Here is a 17,122-nt window from a genome sequence, read left to right on the forward strand (position 1 = left end):
TTCTAGCCATTATTCTTTACGTGGGATCTGATTTTCCTTAAAAAAAAAAAAAAAAAAGGCTCATTGAGGTTGGAAAATGTCACATAGAACAAAGAATCAGGATGATGCTGGACCAGAAGATCACAGACCTGCTTCCCACCCTCCCTCCGAAGCCTAACCCCATAGTCAGCCTCCTGGTAGCGAGTCAGATATTTAAAAAAGAAAAGAGGAAGCGATCAAATAAATTGAAATCCTCAGAGGTATGGTTGGAGGCATTGAAGCTTCGTTCTTTCTGGATGAACGGTCAGAGGGGAAGGAGTCCGGTGCTAGAGCTTCAAGCTCTAGCCCCTGTTCTGGGAGTACCTCCTGGCAGGGAGTGGGGGCAGGGGGGGGCTGGGTCTATAGGTGAGGACCTTACAGGTGCACCATTGCTCAGAAGCCAGTCTTTCTTGTACGAGACTGATCTCTTGGGTTTTGAGCTGGAGAGAGAGCTGCTGCAAACTCCAAAGACACATAGGCTCCAATAACAATGTAATAACAAAGGCAAGTATCAGCTTTTCTTGAATTATGAGCTAGGCTCCATGCTAAATGGCTCACATATATCAGCTTCCTGAAGCTAAGAAGTTAGATATGATTATTGTCCTTATATGATGCCTGAGGAAATTGAGACTCTGAGACTGGCATGGGTGACTGTCTTAGCATGGCTTCTCCCAGAAGCAGATCCTAAGGAGTTGTGAGTGAGTCATTTATTAAAGACGTGTTCCCAGGGATGATGGGTGGGGAGAAGGCAGGCAAGGAACCATTTCAGGCTAGGTCCAGCCTCAGCCTGATCCTGCGGGGGAGGGGGGCTCCAGAGTGTAAGGTATGCCTCAGAGGTCATCCTCCTTCAAGACGAAGACTGCCTAGTTTGGTACTTCTGTGACCAGTCCAGTCCTGGCTAACAGCTGCCCTAGGGGGATGCAAGAGCAGCTCGAGCAGCTGGAGCACGGCCTTCCTGAGATCACAGGTAGAGGAAGGGGAAGGGCACACAGAATGACAGCTCTTCAGGGCCTTTGGGCAATGAATGGAAGGACTGGGGTTCAGAGTCCTGGTGTCAAACCCTAGAGCCCTGGACCTACCACACTAAGCGTGAGGCCCCCAAACACTTGAATATGGACTCGTGCTGGTCTGTGTCAGTGTGTTCACTGGGCTTTGGAGAAATGAAAAATATAAGGATATTTTCATTTTATTCCCCCAAATTGTGGTTGCTCTAATTTTTAGCCTTTCTTTCATAAAACAGTGGTGATAGTAAGGTGCACACGTGCTTAGTCCCTAAGTCATGTCTGACTCCTTGCGACCCCATGAACCATAGCCTTCCAGGCTCCTCTGTCCATGGGATTTCCCAGGCAAGAATATTGAAGTGGGTTGCCATTTCCTCCTTCAGAGGATCTTCCCAACCCAGGTATTGAACCTAAGTCTCCTGCATCTCCTGTGTCTCCAGCATTGGCAGGCAGATTTTTTTTTTTTTTTACTACTGAGCCACCTGGGAAGTCTGATAGTAAAGTGGTGGAGAGACCTTATTTGGATTTTTCTGTTTTTTGACAAAACAAAATAAGAAGTTGAGACAATGCATCAGTTACCCCATTTTTCCTTTTCATCTAACAATGCAGGAAACATGGACTCTCATACTATATGGTCTGTAAAAGGCCCAAGAATATACTTTGAATTTTTCCCATGACTGAGAGCAAGGTTTCTCCCTTAGAATATGTATCTTCTAAGATACAGTGAACAAAGAGTTCTGAGGTCAAAAGAGTTGGGAAACCTATATACTCTAGTCCACTCTGGGAGAGTTTATGAGGTACATGAACATATAAAGGCCCTGACAAGTCCTGTAGCAATGGAACAGCACCTCATCTCGTTTTACCCAGTGCCCCTTTGCTTTTTGATCACACTCACTAGCCTGCTATTGACATATTTCAGGAAAACTCGGCACTGGCTGAAGCCACTGTTCTCAGTACATAAGAATGCATATACCCTTGTTTGGCTTGTTAGTGGCATTGTGCCTAGGAAGAGGCCGATGGGAGACAGGAGATGAGGGTAGGCTCCGGAAGGTCTCAGTTTGGGCAAAGGTGAGGAGGACCCCAGGGGCCAGAAAGGTTTGAGAGGCCTCGTCCCTGCCACTGGGGCGGCTGGGTGACCGCCTCTCTTGTTTCTCGCTCCCAGGCACTTTCCTTGCAGCCTGTGCATGGTGGTTAATGAGCCGTTCAGTTCCGTTGACTTGCAAGGCCTCCCGTACTCAGCTTAACACCGGCTGTGCTTGATTGATGGTGGCCCTGCGGCCACAGAGGACCACAAGTCAGAACCGGGACAATCAATTAGTTCCAGGCCCCAGGGAAACCTCTCCCCGACTCTTCTGCTAGAAATAGAAGAGGAGGGGATGGAAGTTTCTGCTCTGTCTCACACTTTCTTCCCACGTCAACACGATCCCAGGGCTAAATGTCAGATCCAGGCTGGAAATATATAATGTTTATTGGTTGTTTATGTCATGCAGCGTGTTAAGTATTTTACCTGTTTTTAATCCTGATCATAGCCCTCTGAAGTGAGAGCAATTGTTATCCCAATTTTATAGTCACAAGAAACCTAGGCTGTGACAGTTGACATCACGGCCCAGCCAGGTCACAAGGCTGGTCTAAGTAACATAACCTGGGACTGAAATTCAGGTGCTGTGGGAAACTTTCACCTCCTGGAACCTCAGTTTCCCCATCTGTAAGATGAGGCAACTCATACCACCCACCCCATTTGATTGTTTTGAGAGGGAAAAAGAAAATCATGCTTATGAAGGCAGGTCAGTGAATTTAGAGCATTAGATACCAGGTGATATTCTCTGAAAGAGACACTGAGGGTGGGCTGGTGCCTGGGTCACCTCCCATCAGAGATGGGGCACTCTGGGGTGCAGAAACTTGGAGCAGAGATTGTTCTTTACCCACTAAGGCTGGCCCCACTCCACAGCCATATTAGTAACAAACTCTAACACTAGCGACTAACATCCGTAGAGCATTTACTAGAGGCTGGCACTGCTCCAAGTAGTTATGTTCTTCCACGTAAGCCACAATTATGCCTATTTTACCACAATTATGCCTATTACATGAAAATGGAGGCTCAGAGAAGCTAAGCGACTTACCCAAGGCCACACAGCTTGCATGTGGTAGAGCTAGACTTTGAGTCCATCAGGCTGCCCGTGCTCCTGGACTGCGTGCTGGGAAGAACTTACTGGGGCCAAGGAGGCCAGTTCATCTCTCTGCAGCATGGTCTCCAGGAAGGGGGCTGGGAATCTGAGTCAGTTACCCTTTGGCTTGTTTACCCAGCTCTCAGTTCCTCCTGCTTTGGATGAGTTGAATAGCCCCTGCCTCACTGGCTAGTTTTCCTGATGAGAAGTGATCTGGTTTCATAAAAGCACTCTGTAAAGTGGGCTTTAGTAATCCATGTGACCAAGGAGCCCGTCATGCTGTGTGTGTGCCCAAGAGAACGTGGGCTTTGGGTTCACACCTTGGCTTGGGTGGGTTACTTCATCCCTCTGCACCAGTTTCCTCTGTCAAAAGGAATTGGGTGGTTGTGGGAATTAATGACCGTGCTTAACACTTTCTGGGCCAGGGACAGAGCAGGTGCTCAATGTGTAGAATCACGCTGGGGGGTGTGTGTGCACAGTGTGTGCATACCTGTGTATGCTCTTATACATTCTCACCATATGCATCCCCAGGGAGAAAACTCATCCACGGCTGGCCAGATGGAAGGATTCCTGGCCAGGCTGTGACAGTTTGCATTGTTGTTGAGCAAACATTCACTTTCCTCCCCCTCCTACTCTGGGTAGAGTTTACGGCCCCTTGCAAATGAATGGCTGGATCACGGGACTTACTTTGGCCACTGGAATGTTAGTGAATGTGGTTTGAGAAGATGCCTTGAATGTCTTTATATGCAGTTTGGCTAAGCATTTCTGTTCTGGGGACCTGCCATAGGAAGAGCATGCCCCAGGGAGCTTCTCCTTCAGCCTGGGTCCTGAATTAGGGAGATGGGTGGAGCAGGCTTGATCTTGAAAGGACCCTTATTTAAGTCAATATGGGCCTCCAGACCTAGGAGCACGAGAATAAATGCTAGCTGTTGTTGGCCACAGAGTTTGTGGGGAAATTCGTTACACAGCTTTGTTGTGTCAATGGCTGACTGAGACATCTGGCTGATATCACATCACAGGATCCCCTTTATACCACAGACAACAACAGAATTCACACCTGTTTTGGCGGCAGTGCGATGCAGTAATTTTTCAAATTCTTTATTGGCATAAATAATTCAGACATTGGATTCTCACTAAACATTGCACTAAACACAAGAAACAATAGGCTTGCCGGCCCAGAGGCTCACAACCTGTCCAACAGCCCAAGTTAGAAATACTTTTTTGAGAAGTGTAGAAAACTTTATAAATGATTCTGTACAAATATACACAGTGGACCCTCCATCCAGCTGGCCTTCCTTTCTTGGATGGCATCTGAATCGACAGTTCTTTCCCAGCAATGAGACATTGGCAATGAGAGAGATGGACAGACAGACAGACGAAGACAGACAAAGAGACAGAACAAGGAAAGGAAAGAAGTGGCCCCAAAAGGAAAACATGAAACCAACTTCTTACATGAACTCATTCTGTGACAGTCAGCACAACATGAAGAAAGTATGGGCCATCGGTCCATGTCAGTCTGTACAAGAATTAGTCTTTATATATATATATATAATATATATATGTATAATATTTATAGGTATATATACTTTGTGTATAGAAAAAAGTAACAGCATAATTTACATAGAGAAAGCCTTTTTTTTGTTTGTTTACAACTGAGAATTTTCCTAAGGTCAATAACTTTGAAAGTAATCAACCAAATGAATCATGCAGTAAGTGTGTGGAGTGGCCCCCAGCGGAAGATCAAAGCTCAGGGAGGCAGAAACGAAAAGCTTAGGGTGGGACTTGACTGCCCAAGTGGGATGCTCTCAGCCTGGCCCAGCCACGGGCAAGGGCACTCACCGGGTGTGACCAGACTCATCTGGCCCCAGTGCCTACCTCTGGCTTCTGTCTTGGCGCCCTGGGGGCGGCTAGTCTTGCCAGAGGCTCTCCAGCTCCCTGAGGGTGAGCCTCTGCCCTATGGATGCTGACCCCCACAGCAGTGGAGGGGGGTGTCCTTGTGAGATTTGGGCATCCCACCCCATGTCTATCAGGGAACCAACGTCTAAGAAAATAGTAAACACCTACCATCTCTCTATTCCAGTCCTTCCATTTTTTCAGGAAGATCGCCTTAGAGGTGGAATTCCTGGGGAAGCTTCAGTTGGGTCATGGAGAAGAGAAACCACATTTACTGAGCACCTACAGCTGTGCCAGGTATTGTGTGATGCTCCTGACATTCATGACTTCAGCTGCTCCCTCCAGTATCCTTGAGGGTTAGGGATATACGAAGCTCTCATAGGCTGCATGAAGCTAAGAAAATCCAAGGAATGTTTGGGGGGGGAGTGCTGGTGCTGAGAATTGATGGCGAGGTCATTATTCACGATCCAGCGTGGCTTATGAAATACATGTTGTCACAATGAAACAGGTGAGCAAGCCCTGTTAATTTACAGCAACACACACACACACACACACACACCCTGGGAGTCCTATGGTTGGCAAAAATACCATGTTCCCTATCCTTTAAGCTCTGACACATATTTATAGGGATAATGACACACACCATTCCATCAACAGGGTAGATGCATTTTCTCCCACACTTTCAGCTGCGCTGCAGACATGGCTTGTGGCCCACTAGGACCCCTAGGTCTTCTTCAGCCACTCTGTAACAAACCAATATTTCGCCCATCACACCTGTCACATCTAGTTGGGAGACCCTTAAAGCAGGGTATTTCCATGTTCACGCCTGTGCTTCATTTCAACACTCCAGTGGCCTATGAACAGGGTGACATAAACTCTCCAGCAAAGAGGCCCTGGTGACACAGCTGAGGGAGGCTTCCTGGTGTGGCAAGACAGATGTGCGGACCTCAGCGATCAGAGACACAGGTTGCAAGAGGAGGCAGAAGCAAAGACAGAGAGGAAAATGCCTTAAAGAGAAGGGCTGACGGCCAATCCATCTACAGAAGTGACGCCCCTGAGTCCTACCCAATGAAGGGGCACTAAGAGACACTGCATGGAGACAGGAAGCACAGAGCCAGAGGCGGTGAGGCAAAGGGAGTCCAAGGCAGCCTAAGCGCTGGTCTGATGCGGCGAGCGCAAATTCACTTGGGACGCCTATTTCCTCAGCTCAAGGCCAAGAGCCTGGACCAGGTATGATGGGGGAGAAGTTGAGGACTCCACATCTGAGCCAGGGTGCCTTCTGTTCAGGCATGAAACTTCCCAGGGTCTGGCACCAGGGTTGGGGGAAAGCAGGGGAAGGGCAGAGCTAGTTCCTAGGGGGCAGGCTTTTTGGTAAATCGAGATCTTGCCTCTGGGCCTGCACATGGGCTGTTCCCTCCACCTGGCACACTGTTCCCTACCACTCACTCCCATGTGACTCAAATCTCAAGATAAGGTTCAGGAATCCCCTCCTCCGAGAAGCTTCTCTTGAGGGCCCTTGCTGGGGCAGGGTGATCCTCTGGAGCTTCAGAACCCCGTCACAACTTCTCTGTCTTCTCCTCTGGACTTAGGTCCCTGCAGGGAGTGGCCACCTCCTCACTTTTTCCAGGAACACAGGAAGCACTGACTGAATATTTACTGGATAAGTGTATGAGATGAAGTCTTGGGGAATGAAGGGACACATGTTGCCTGATGCTGAGCTCTGCTGGGGGTATAGACAGTGTGGCTGGGGACACGGGCTTTTGAAATACTGGGAAGATTTTCTTTGAGTCCTTCAACTGCTCAATAGGAAGCATCTTAAACCCATCAAAGGGCCAGAAAGTAGGAGCTACAGTGGTACTCAGGGACCACGACATGGAGCAACGCCTGTGGAATGTGGGAGTCTATGTGGATTTGGGGAGCCCACAGTGGGTAAAGGCTACCAACTGGATGAAAGCTTGGGAAGGGGGTGCCAGAGAGGCCTGGGTGACATCACGCCTGCCACTGTTCGGGCATCCAGCCCCAAGGCTTGGGGCTTTCTGAGGATTTATTCTGGACAGCAAGGTCAGGATGAATGGCCCAAGAAAGGGAAATGAAAATCTACCGCCTTCCTTAAGGTAGGGGGCACCGGGGCAGAAGAAAGACATGAGAGAGAGGAGGAAGAAGCTGGGGAAAATCTTTAGGCATCTCACAGTTGTGCTCAGACCTGGCCAAGGGCACCCACACTGGCTGTGCCCACTCCATTAATTACCCAGCCTGGCCCAGCACTGCCCAGCTGGCTGGGCATTTATAGGGGGGCTGAGCAGGACTCCATGGGAGGCTGGTTGGGAGCACGAGTGGGTGGGCACTGGAAGGGACTTGGTGTAGCAAGACAGGTACATTAGGGTAGTCTGGTATCTACACTGTAGCTGCAGAGCAGTTACTTGAACTTACACGGGTTCATAGGTACCCATTTTATTATTAGTAGTAGTAGCAACACAGAAAATAAACAGAGGGAAGTGGCTACAGTCTTGGGGACCAATGCATGGCATTCACTGACAAGGATGCATTTAAACTGCCACTGCCCCGAGCCAGGCAGGGCTAGGGTGGGGAAAAGTTGACACCCTGGGGAATGGAACTCCAGTCTTGACTCAGAATCCTTCTTGGAAGGTGCTGGGCTGAGTGTCCCTGACTCCCAAAACAACTTTCCCAGCCCTAGTCCTTTGCGATGCCTGACTTCCTTGCACCCCCCCATCCTGGGACCGTGGGAACCCCCTAGGATCTGATTGCAGGGGTGGAGCAGTGGAACCCACAGAGCTCATCCATACCCCACCACCCACCTCCATCCCCAAATCAGTCACATGGCACGGCACTGAACAGCCACCTCTTGTTCACACCATCCATTTTATGACTCCGTCCCCACCAGAGACAGCCCTTATAACTCTCTTCCCCACAGTTAACTGGGGATTAGAAGGAGGGTGGGAGAGGCCCTCGGATGTCAGGGGACTCTCCTTCCTGGGGAGGACAGAGGGGACTTCCCTGAGTAGCCCCTGAGAGCAGCACTGGGGTTGCTGATACAAGTGCTGAGATTTCCATTCAATAAGAGGATCTGCATCAGTAAGAGGATGGGGCCGGCCACCATGGAAGGAACAGGGGAGGATGTGGCAGGGAGAGCCGGGAGTCGGGTGCATGACCCGTGGGTCGCTTCCTAGCCTGTGAGCTGGGATTGCAGACCTTGTCATGTTCATGTAGATGGTGACGGGTAAGTCAATTTCCTCTTCACCCAGGCAGCCTTCCAACCATTGAAGATGGCCTTTAAAACCCATTTCCGTGCCTTAGGTACTTCCTTCTTGCCTAGGCAGCCTTCCAACCATTGAAGGTTGCCCTTAAAACCTATTTCCATGCCTTCGGTTCTCAAAGAGCCCCCTCCTTGGGTTTTCCCATTTCCCCTCCATCTGATTTCCCTTTTCTCTCATGAAAGGCTGCAGAATGGCAGGAGGCTGAATGTGGGTCCTAGTGAGGTGGCCAGAAGACAGTGTGCAAACGACGTCTGCCTTCGCTTAAAGCGGTGAAAGTCAGATGGTGACAGTGGAGCCCTTAAAAGCGCCCAGTGCCTCCCCGCTGCCCTCCGAAGACCTTTGAGATGCTCCCCAGCCTGGGATGCTCCCACTCCCCAGCCCCCAGCCTGCTTCATGCACTGTCTACCCTGCTCATCCCCTCCCTGGTCTCCCGCCACGCCTTGGCCCATGCCACACTTGTCTTCTTCTCGGGGTCTTTGTGTTTTGTGTTTCCTCTGCCTAGAATGGTGCTTTCAAATGGGCGAGGGAGGGGGATTCTATCCTCCTCCCCACCAGGGACATTTGCAATGTCTGGAGACATCTTTGCTTGTCTCAACTCAGGGGTGGCAGGAAAGTGGGGGTGCCACCAGCAGCTAGTGGATGGAGGCCAGGGGTGCTACTCAACACCCTCCAGCACACAGGATGCCCCACTCACAACACGAATTTCCTGGTCCCAAACATCAACAGTGTCGCGGCTGAGGGACTCTGACCTAGAACGAGCGCCCCTTCCCTTCTCTTCCTTGAAATCTCATCTGAAATGTTACCTGCCAGCAAAGACCTTTGCCAATTGCTCCCTCAACTATAGTCTCATCTCGTGTTACTGATCCTCTTGTGGTGGTGGTGGGGAGGGGGAGGGATGGTGCTATGTGAGTGGTAATTTATATATTTGTCAATGGCTGCCTTCTTGTCTACCTCCTCCACTAGGCTCTAAATTTCAGAAAGGGGAGACTTTATTTCCCTCATCACTGAATGCCCAGGGTCCACCAGCGTAGTAGACGCTCAGTGAATAACCTGTCGCATACATGGCATATGAAGGAAAAACCCTGTGGAGTTCAGATCTGATCCGGCCCTTGTCATCCGTGTGGGGATGCAAAAAGTCCGTCTACCACCTTGGCCAGCCCGGCGCTCCCTCCTTCACAATAGGCTTCTCTGTCTCTTACTGTCTGTTGTTGTTTTCTGCTATCCTGGCACCAGTCTCTCCAAAATTCTCACTCTAAGCGCTGGAGGTCAGGGTATTTTTAAACTACAAGAACTAGCCAAGCTGGTCTTTTTTTTTTTTTTCTTAAGTGGTGGAAAAGAAAAACTAAGATTTGTTTTTAATCATTAGACGTTCAAATCTAAGAAGGCAGGATGCAAATAGCCCGTTGACATAAACAATGACTGCCCGCTCAATGGAGGGAGGGAACTGTTCTTCTGAGCTAATTTAAGCTAAATACATGGCAGCTATTTTTCATCTCTACTATTGTGTAACTTTCTCCTCGGCTCATGGTCCGGGGGAGATGCTATCTGGCAGGAGGCAGTGGTGGTAGAGGATAAGGGGAGAAAGGGAACGCAGAAAAGCGGCATACAGAAAGTCCTCTCGGCCACCAAGCTGGTTACTAAAGGCATTTCAAAAGCTCAAGGATAGAGCTGTTGGTCCACTGGGATTCCAGGGAATTTTATCTGGGTGAAAACTTGATTTTGAGCCTTCCACACAGTGAAACAACCAAAAAACAACTGCAATTAGATTTCCTTCTGCCTCTCTACAGGCAGCATTCCATATCTCAGAGATGTCCAGATTGAACCACAGAAACTTTTATAAACTGCCTCAAGTGAAGAAACCCACCCACTCACATACACACCGTATTTTCCTAAGGTCCAGGAGATTAAACCAGTCCATCCTAAAGGAAATCAACCCTGAATATTCACCGGAAGGACGGATGCTGAAGTTGAAGCTCCAATACTTTGGCCACCTGATGCGAAGAGCTGACTCATTGGAAAAGACCCTGATGCTGGGAAAGATTGAGGGCAGGGGGAGAAGGGGACAACAGAGGATGAGATGGTTGGATGGCATCACCGACTCGATGGACATGAGTTTGAGCAAGCTCTGGGGGATGGTGAAGGACTGGTTAGCCCGGCGTGCTGCAGTCCATGGGGTCGCAAAGAGTCGGATGTGACTGAGCGACTGAACAACGGGGCCTTCCAGCCCAGTGAGTATGAGGTCTTGAGGGGAAGCCGTTCCCAGGAGGTTAAATGATTTCTCTCCAAGCAAACACATTATCAAATAGGATCATACTCAAGGTCTTAGGATAGAATCTTTCTTTCTGCATTTTAACTTACCTGACTGCAAATAAAGCTCTGCAGGGCCCATTGAGCCCACCAGCAACAGCCAAGACAGTTTCTGGAAATTTCTGGGGCCTTAGTTCTAAATCTGCCTCTAAGAAGGGCCCTGGCTTGGGAGAGTTCACCTTCCATGCTCTGGGTCCGAGTTCTTTCTCCTGTATAAGGAGAGGAGGCATGAGATAAGGCTGGCTACTTGTGTCCACATGAAGTAGGAAGGCATGCTGTGATTTTAGAAATATCTGCCACTAGTATGGGAGGTGCAGTGGTGGCAGAAATGTCACATATTTGTACCCCCTGGATCAGGTCATCCTTCTGGATCTTCTAAATATAGATCATTCTAGACCTTCGCTGCAATGACCAGGCTGAGATAAAATTTCAGGTCCAGACCTAGCTGGCCCCTATGAGGGCATGCTGTGTTCCTCTATTTCTGCATTGGTCTCTGAGCCATAGTGTGTGGGGGAGTCACTGACACACAGCACATCTGACCCCTCCATTGGAAGACACGACCAGCCAGGGTTTTCCTTTGTGGGGTCCTTGTGTGTGGAATCATTGTCCTCATTTATGGAACCAGGCTCTTCCTTCAGCAGGCCTGGGGAGGGAATGCGAGGTGGCAGGGACAAATTCAAGTTTTCTGGGGCTCAGAATAGCCACTGGCCACTCACCAGCTGCATCCCTCTGCCCAGTGCATCTTGTTCAGCTTCCAGGTTCATCGGCTTCACAGAGCCAGCCTCCAGGGGAGGTGGGGCTGATCTCCGTCTCCTAGCTCCTAGCAGGTGATGGCTGAATGCTGGGGGTCAGCTGTTCTCTTCTGTGGGCTGGCACTGGCTCTCAGAACACCGTGCAGGACATCAAGTCGAATTCACAGAAGTTGATTTTACTGGGGATTCAGTAACCAGGTGGGGAAGCTTGGAAAAAGCAGCCTGTTGTCAGTCTTTTAGAGATTTAGCTACACGGTAGTGTCTTCAAAGCTCTGATAAGCCCTGCAATCAACAACTCGGCTCAATCTTGTCCTTCCTAAGCATTTCCAATGCGTGTTTGTCTCGAACCCTTCCGACGATGCGACATTCATCTAATCTGCCGTGGAATTAAAGGCCTATGCGCCACACCTGGTTAACTGGGTCAACCTGGCTGAGGCAAGCTCCGGACAAAGCCCATTTCCTCCAGCGTGGCCCTCGACAGAGGGACAGCGGCCATCTCAACCCCAGGGCAACAAATCCTTTGTATCCTTGGTGTTAGGAAAAGGGGCTAGAGGATGCTAGTGTTCAGCGTGACCCAGTGGGAGGGAGGGGGACTCACTGCTGAGCCTCCCAAGACAGAGGACCACAGTTCAATGTTCAGAGTGGTACAGCAAGGGGGCTGGGCTGAAGGTGCAGGCTGCTCAGCACAGAGGTGTTGAAGAAGCTTGGGAGTGGCTTTGCCAACCCAGATGCACATTTCCTGGAAATGTGCAGCTCCTGGCAGCCTGTCAGTCTGGGAGTGTAAGTGGGAGCTTCCATGCAAACTCCCAGGAGGGTCCCCACCCTCCCCTGAATCCTCTCCTTCTCCCGGTTTTAAGCTACAGGTAACACCAGCGGTGGGGCCTGTAACACCCCGACAGCCAGCCAGCATCTACTGCTCAAGGTGGTGGTGGGCTCCTGGGAAGGAACGAGCCCAGAGAACCACATTTATGACGTTGGCTCCACCACGTCCCAGGCTGGTTTATGTCTGAGTCCCACCACTTCTCTGCCTGTGAAATGCGGGTGATGGTACCACCTCCGAGGGCCATCCTGTCAGGGGGATTCAGTGAGCCTGGCACGCAGCAAGTGCTCGGTGAAAAGCGGCTGTTAGAGATGCATCATTACTCTGCATCCCAGGACTTAGGTACCTGTGACACCGGTCCCAGCAAGTCTCTTTGTGAGTCACCACCACTGAATCTGGCACATTCATTCGGGGTGAGGTGGAATCCACAGTACAGGGCCAGGGTGTGGGGAATCCCATTACCACCCAGCCCTGCCAGTGGACCCTCCTGGCTGCAGGGAAGGACATGTGGTCCCCTGTCTCAGGGCCTTGCACTGACTCCCTTCAGCTCCCGGCCCCCGCATTCAGCAAGCATTTACTGAGTGCCTATGATGTGCCAGGAGTTATGCTTGGTGGCAGTGTGTAGGTAAGTTGAGAACGTTGGGGAAGCTTAAAGGTCTCCCACCAACTTTGTGCCCCATCTGGTAGGAAGGGCATGGATGGCGTGCCCTTGAGAGGGGAGTCAGTGACTTGGGGTGATAATCAGGAGCAGTGGCTGGAGAGGAATGGGGCTGCCCAGGAAGAACCTGCCAGACACAAGGTTTCTACATTCCAGGGCTCCAGGCTGCACCTCATCCCCCTTGGAGGTCAGGACTATTCTTACAGGTGTGTGCAGGTGAGGGCTGGGCTGGGAATGGGGGCTGGTAAGGTGAAGCTGGGGGGCCAGGGAGAGTGTCCGCCTGAGCTTGCTCAAAACCTTCCTCACTTCACACGTAAAGCTGAAAGAGGACACAGCAAATGCACGGCTCACTGAGGTCTGTTCCTTTGTTGCTAAGACAGAATGTCAACAGAAGCCATCATGATGTCACCACCACCCTTTCGGACTGGGCTGAAGAGCATTCAATGGTCAAATGACTGTCCTGCTACACGTGGGCTGCTCACCCTCATCCATTGCACTGAAATATGGGACCACTGGACCCCAGTGATGGGATGTGGGGGGCATGGGGCAGGTTTGATAAAAGTGGCAGCAGTGGGCTGACCCTGGTGGCCCAGAGGTCTGGGGAATCTATCTCTGGGGGGTCTGCTAAGGAAGAACCAAAGTGACCACCGAAGGCACAGCCGAAAGCTCCTTGGAGGACGTCAGGGGTTTTGAAATGAGCCCCTCTCCCCAAAAATGATACATTCAAGTCCTAACCCTGACTACCTCAGCATGTGACCTTATTTGGAAAGAGGGTCTCTGCGGATGTCATTGGTTAAGATAAAGTTGAACTTGAGTAGGATGGATCCTAATCCAACATGACTGGCGTGTCCTTAGGTGAAGATGCTGGGAGATGACAGACACACACAAGGAGAAGGCTGTGTGATGACAGGGGCAGAGGTTGGAGAGATGAAGCCACAAGCCAAGGAATGCCAAAACTGCCAGAAAACCATGGGGAGTAAAGAGGCGGCCGGGAAGGACTCCTTAAGAACTCCTTTATGAGTTCCAGGGGAACTGTGGTCCTGCCAGCCCTTGATTCTAGACCTCTAGCCTTCAGAACTGAGAACATCAATTCCTGCTCTTTGCACTTTGCTCCAGCAGCCCTAGCCAGCTGCTGCAGAGGGGGCAAGGGGCTTGAGTGCATCGGTGGCATATTTGAAACAAGACTGGCCCTAAGGGGATGGCTGGGTAAAAAGGCCGGTGAAGGATGAGGACAGAGTGGGCAAATTTAGGAACTCAAGGTTGAGAACAAGCATGGAAAAGCCAGCCAAGGATGGCAGTCTTGCCTCCAAAGGCCCCCAAGTCAGAGTCCTTGAAATCCCAAGGGTCCTTGTGAGGGACTGAATCATACACACACTGCCCTCCCCCAACTCATACGTTGAAGCTCTAACCTCCACTGTGGCTGTTTGGAGAGAGGGTCCTTAAAGAGGTAATTAAGGTCAAACTGGGTTGTAAGGGCAGGACGGTAGTGTGATGTGACTGGTGTCCTTAGAAGAGACAGATGCCAGGCACGTTTGCACCCAGAGAAAAGGCCATGTGAAGACAGAGTGGGAGGCTGACTGTCTCCAAGCCAAGCAGAGAGGCCTCAGAAGAAACCAACCCTGACACCTTGATCTTGAACTTCCAGCCTCCAGAACTGTGAGCCAATATGTTTCTGTTGTTGAAGCTTCCCAGGCTATGGTATTTTGCAACGGCAGCCAGAGCAGACTGGATGAAAGCAGGAGCCCTCCTGAGGTAGGGCCTGAATTCCCCTCCAGATCCTGCCCACAAAGTGGTCTCCATGTCCGTACACCTCTCCCAGGATGGGGAGCTTTCTACCTCCCAGAGCGAGCCGTTGGGAAGTCCTTCCCCTGCTAGGATATGTTCTTGGCCCTTGTGACTCCCATCCCAGCTCCTGGTTCCCCCAGCTGGGAGCTATGTGCAAGCTGGTTTTTCCTTCTTTCTGACAGTTGCCTAGATCAAAGGTTAGGAAAAGTCTTCAGTGAAGGGCAAGACGGTAAATATTTTCAGCTTGAAGGGCCACCCTGTCTCCGTACAAGTAGTCGTGGCACAAATGAAACTGTGGCCTGTATGTAAATGAGTGGGTGTGGCTATGCACCAACCACCTTTGTTTATTCTCACCGATATTTGAATTTCGTAGGGTTTTCACATACTATGAAACCTTCAGTTTTTTTTTTTTTTCCCCTCCAGTTAAACACTGTACAAACCATCTGATGGGCTGGATACAGCCTATTCTGCCTACAGTAAGTCTAGAGTTTTAAACATAGTGACTGGGCCTAAGTGCATATCACTTCTTTCCTGTTCCTTACTGCTAAGTCACTTCAGTCGTGTCCGACTCTGTGCGACCCCATAGATGGCAGGCAGCCCACCAGGCTCCCCCGTCCCTGGGATTCTCCAGGCAAGAACACTGGAGTGGGTTGCCATTTCCTTCTCCAATGCAGGAAATTGAAAAGTGAAAGTGAAGTCGCTCAGTCGTGTCCGACTCTTAGTGACCCCATGGACTGCAGCCTACCAGGCTCCTCCACCCATGGGATTTTCCAGGCAAGAGTACTGGAGTGGGGTGCCATTGCCTATTGCCTTTTCCTGTTCCTTAGCCAATCACAAAAACTGCAGGAGATGGTGGGTGGGGCAGGATGTGGAAAGGGGACAGACCAGGGTTTCCCAGATACAGGAATCTAGTCTCCAGATAGAAATCCAGAGCTTCTATTGGCAAAGAATCCAAGATAGAAATAGAGAGTCGGGGGGCTCCATGGCAAGATGAGAGCTTTCTCTTTGACCAGCAAAAGGAAAACCAGGACAAAACAATTACATGCAGACTCTGATCTTTAGTCTACTCTGGGAATGGTGACATGTGGAGATGGCCCCACATAAGGTCAAGGAAGTTTCCCTCCAAGGGGATTCCCCCCCACCCCATTTTATGAAAGACCTGTGGCCAGGAAGAGCTGGGTGGAATTCAGTGTGCAAATCCACACACCCTGCAAAAAAGGCAGAGTCACGACTCACTAGTGAATCTTTACCCCACAGACTGGTCCCTTTGGGAAGCCCGTGTGTGTGAGCGTTTGCTGAAAGGGAGGCAGAGACAGAAGTAACTGGCAGTTGGGTGCTGGGCACCTGTGTGCAGATATGGTGGGATGTGTGCACACGATCTGTGTTGCGTGGATTCTGCAGAGTGAGCCAATGGTGGGTCTGGCAACTATGATGTAAATGCACACACCCCTTTTCCTTCCTTGCAGAAGATGAATGAATGTGACCTCCTCCCTGTGCTTCAGTGAATGAGGATGGAGGTCAGCAGGGGAAGCAGCGGTTTGGTTCTTTATGTGAAAGCTGGCTTCTAAACAATTCAGGGCGGTGAAACCAGAGGAAGGTAACAGGGAGGGGCTGGACTGGTTACAGTGGAGATGGAGGAAGGAGGGAGCCAAGTGAAGACCTGGGAAAAGAGGGAGGAGGTGAGAGTAGGTGACGTGGGACCCAGTTCTGCAGGCAGAGGAGCTGCAAAGGCGCAGGGGCTTCTCCCTGGTCTCTCAGCCCCTGTCTTTAATCCCAACCTGGTGCTCGTGAACAAATGGAAAAATTAGCCTGTGGAGATGCCGCTGGGCCCTGCCAAAGGCTCTGGGTGGCGCGTTAGTTTAATTCAGGAAACAACAGCGACCAGAGGTTCTGATGAGCATTTTGGCTTTAGGCAGCTGACCCTGACTGCTCCTCCCCTTCCCCATTTCCTTCCCCTGCACAGAGGTCCCTGATAAAGACTGGGGTCCAGGGACCCAAGAAGTCTGATTGGGCTAAAGAGATGCAAGACTCTCAGGAGGCTCAAGCGGAGGTCTGGGGCACGTCTGCTGGGGGACCTCCCGGGACAGGGAGGCAGCCACTGACGAGAGCTGCCTGCAGCAACATCAGAGCAGCTGGGGTTTGTGCAAACATGTATAAATGGCTCTAGGACACATAAAAGATGGCCTGAGGGCCACAGTGACAGATGCCCCCAGAAAAGGAACATTCAGGAACGGCCCATGTGAGGGCCTGGAGTCTCTGGTCCCAGGCGGCTGGGAAGGTGATCAGGAAGGCCTTTGGGGAGGCACAGGGCTCCCCTTCGGCCTGGGTCTTGGGAAGCATGACTGGTCTCATCATTTTCCCCAGTTTGGAAGCAGGCTTGGCCCCCACAGCATGAACCTGTCTGGGGGCCACCCAGAGTGGGAAAGATCCCTGTTTCTCCGGTTGGAT

The sequence above is a fragment of the Bos mutus genome, chromosome 17 (genome assembly GCF_027580195.1).
Source record: "Bos mutus isolate GX-2022 chromosome 17, NWIPB_WYAK_1.1, whole genome shotgun sequence".
Lineage (NCBI taxonomy): Eukaryota > Metazoa > Chordata > Mammalia > Artiodactyla > Bovidae > Bos > Bos mutus.